The following is a 3813-nucleotide window of genomic DNA, read 5'->3' as shown; positions in this document are numbered from 1 at the left end:
TTAACAATTCAATCAACATCCTTTTCATATATAAAATTTTATAGAATATGGATCATAACATATACAATTCTATAACTGCTTTTTTCCCACTCAAAAGTGAGCTTTTCTCATTATCAACATGTCATTTCCCATGGCTATATAATACTCAGTTATATGAATACCATAATTCATTTAATCCATTCCTTGTGGACAACTAGGGTTTTGCAACTGTGAACAAGACTGTGATGGGTATCTTTGGAAGGCCTCCCTCATGAGACTCACACAGATGAGCACTCAGCCCTGTCTTCTGGACCCTAGGAATGGGGTGCACGTCATGTGACAATGTCCTGTGGTATCAGCTGAGTGTTGTGACACACTGGCAAATGCCCACTGTCTCTTGCACTTACATAATCCCAGCCACAGTCTTGGAAAGTGCCTCTTTTTTTTTGGTCTTTTTTCCTTTTTTATCGGTACCCGGGATCGAACTCACAACTGCCTGCTTGCAAGGCAGGCGCTTACGCCGCTGAGCTTAAACCCCCAGCCCCGAAAAGTGCCTCTTTCAGACAGGTTACATGAGGCCCTGAGTTCAGTCCCCAGCCCTGCACCAAAAAATAAAAATAAAAAAACAAATACAACCCTGCCAGCTTGAACTGTGAGATTGAGTGGAGCAGGAGCTCAGAAACAGCACTGCAGGAACAAAGTCCTGTACAGTCAGGGCTCCTCAGGCCACACAGACATGAAGAAAGACTGGACACATTTTAAAGTGGCAGTGCTGTCACAAAGGTCAGGGGGACAGGGTATAGTGAGCTACAGGATACAGGCTGTGAGTGTAACCACTGTCATTCCACTCAGGTGTGGCTGGGGCCATGGAGTCATAGACCCATGAGCTCACAGTTCATAGTTTGGTGGAAAACAACACCAGGCCACATAGCTGGCATCATGGGACACTGCAGGTGACATATGCACCATGTTCAAGGTTCAGAGGACAGGGCTGAGTTTTTCACATCCATTTAGACCTCTCAGTTCTGACCTCCCCTGCCCAGATGCGGAATAGAGACTCTCAGCCCCATCTCTAAAGTGTATGGCTCAGGCCTGTGTCCACTGCGGCGAAGAAGGGTCCTCTCTGAAAGGAGGGGATTGCATTATCCTCTTCTGTCCCCACCACAGCTTCAAGTCCTGTACTGGAGGGAGGATCCACCACCTGGGGGCTGCCTATCCCTCACTAGCTGGGATTCCACCCTTGGCCCCTAGGTCTTCCATAATCACTCTGTTCCACTAGATCCAGCCCAACCTTCAGTTCTCCCTTGCTAAATTTTCAGTCTCTGCGAAGACACCTTTATTTTCCGGAGGGTTCCCAGCTACCAGTGCACTGAGTGGAAGCTTTATGGGAAGAGTTCAAGATTACTAGCGTTTACTTGTGACGCTTCCAGTCTGTCTTGTCTCTTTCCTATTACTTATTGCCACTGAATCTGTGTGTGGTTTTCCTTATCTTCAGGTGGGGCCCTGAGATTCTCAGGGAAACAGCCCAGCAAGGCAGGTGCATCTCATCTCCATACCTGTCTGAACTCCTAGTTGTCCTTTTGTCCAGACGCTCTTGCCCCTGTGGCTCCCTGAGTGCTGAAACTGACCTCTGCTGTGCCCTGGGCTGCATTTTCTCTCAGACAGCTCCTAGTTATTCCCTTTGTTGCCTCTACCCTCCTAACAGGCTTAAATCTGCCCCACCTTCAAATAAAACAAAGCCCCTTCTAGTGTGTATCTTCCCACTTCTGATCACTGCTGTCTTCCTCATCCAGAGACCCCTCAGTGACCTCATTGCTTCCCCTCCCTTCCATCTGCTCTGTGGCTGGTTGCTGCCTCTATAACACACGTGCTTCGCTATCTACCCTGATACTCCAATCAGAAGCAGGGGCTGTTAGCTGTCCAGCTGTCTAAGCCTCGCATCAAGCCAGTGGCCAGACCCCAGTGGTTCTGTCCCTCTCCCAACCTTTCCCCATGCTCTAGCTCCATCATTATTGCCCTCCTCGACTCTGAGATATGAGGAACCCAAGGCTCCCTCCTCACTGGTCTGCATCACATAGGCAGCACGGCTTTTCCCCATGGCCGCTCCCCTCACTTGCAGCCCCATGTCTATAATGCCTAGTGAGTCTTCTCGGGCACAGTTCAAGACAGTGTTCTCCATAAATCTTTCCCTCCTGAGTCCCCAGGTAGAATGACACATCCTTTTTTTATGCCCTCATCATTCCTGGTAGGTTTCTGGCCTAGCACGCCTCATGGGCTGCTGGCCTCAGTGTCCACATCTGCAGCAATGCACAGAAATTCACAAGCTTAGCTGGGCATGGGGGTGCATGTCTGTAATTCCAGCACTTCAGAGGCTGAGGCAGGTGGATCACATGAGTTTGAGGGCAGCCTCGGTTATACAAACAAGTTCAAGGCCAGCCTATACTACACGGTGAGATCCTGTCTCAAAAAACAAAAATACCCAAACAAACACACAAACAAACAAAAAATTCATAAGCTGTGAGGACAATGGCCCCATCAGCTTTGGGACAGGAGACTCAGAAGGAAGTTCCGAAATCAGAGGAGCATCTGTCCCAAGGGAATAATAAGATAACACACATCAAGATGATTTCTGGATAGAATTTAAAGCATGGAGAAAGGTCTTTTTTTGAAGAAGACAGGTATGTAGGAAAGCGGTCCCGTGATTTTTTACTTATGTCAGCCCTATACCTCTCTCAACAGTTTTTCTTTTTTGGTACCAAGGATCAAACTCACGACCTCGTGCTTACTAGGCAGGTGCTGAGCTAAATCCCCGGCCAACAGAGCCAAATCTCCAGCCAACATTTCTATATATTTATATCTGTTTTCTTACTCTGTGCATGGAGACTAGCAGCAATGACACTCAGCAGCCACATCTTTACTTCTAAATTCCATTCTCCATTAAAATGAAATCAAGACCCCCCGGAGAGATGGCGGATTCTAGGACTTGGGCAGGGAAAATATAAGATGCCTGGAACATCTGGTTATGCCAGAAAGTACTCACTACAAACACTAAGCAGTTTGAGAATCATAATTTTACAATAAGTACAACAGGAGTCCATGCACCCTTACTGATAAGTGGTTAAAGAAATGGGGAGAGAGGGTACTTTTCTATGGATGTAGGATGCCAACTACTAAACGTAGAGGGCATTTCAGGCTTAAAAAAATCACACTGCTCAATCATAGCAATAGCTGTTTCATACAAGACTAATTGCCAACTGATGCTAAACAGCATACAGAGTAGTATTTTGTTCATATATACCAGAACAAAATATACTATCTAAAAGTATCTCCCACATATTATACCCAGGAACCAGCATTTAGGTGTGTGATATTCCTGTCCAGAATGTGAAACATCAGCCTAGATATAAGCTATCACACAAATACAAATTAGGGGACACTTAAAAAAAAAATGGCCTGATCTTCAGGTTCATAAGCATGATGATTGGGTGTTCATGCTCCATGCATGACATGTGCCTCCTTTGAACCTTGTTATGACATGGGCACATTAACCATCTGACATGGGGGGAAAAAAAATGGCCTGTACTCTTCAAGAATGTCATGGTAATGAGCAAGACCCTATCTCAAAAATAAAAAAGGCCTAAGGATATGGCTCAGTATGAAGTCCAAAACAGGAGAAAGAGATTAATTGATATAAAATAATTCAATGCAACACATGATCCTGCATAAAGAAACAAGAATTTCTACAAAGGACCTTACAAGGACAACTCACAAATTTGAGTGTGGACCACAATGTAGATAATAGTATTATATCAGGGTTAAACTTCCTGGTTTTGG

At 45.5% G+C, this 3813-nt stretch overlaps 1 non-coding gene across 1 annotated transcript; it reads left to right on the top strand.

The window, feature by feature from the left end:
- Positions 1 to 3435: 3435 nt before the first annotated feature.
- LOC111754685 (small nucleolar RNA U13) lies at positions 3436 to 3537 on the top strand. The gene has a single exon (XR_002789362.1). It is a non-coding gene; the product is annotated as a small nucleolar RNA U13 (small nucleolar RNA).
- The last annotated feature ends 276 nt before the right edge of the window (positions 3538 to 3813 follow it).

This window comes from Cavia porcellus, unplaced genomic scaffold, assembly GCF_034190915.1.
Source record: "Cavia porcellus strain 051 isolate PalLab524CR breed Dunkin Hartley unplaced genomic scaffold, mCavPor4.1 scaffold_10, whole genome shotgun sequence".
In the NCBI taxonomy this organism is placed as follows: Eukaryota; Metazoa; Chordata; class Mammalia; order Rodentia; family Caviidae; genus Cavia; species Cavia porcellus.
The sequence above is the reverse complement of the archived record's forward strand: the minus strand, read 5'-3'. Positions and strand labels throughout refer to the sequence as shown.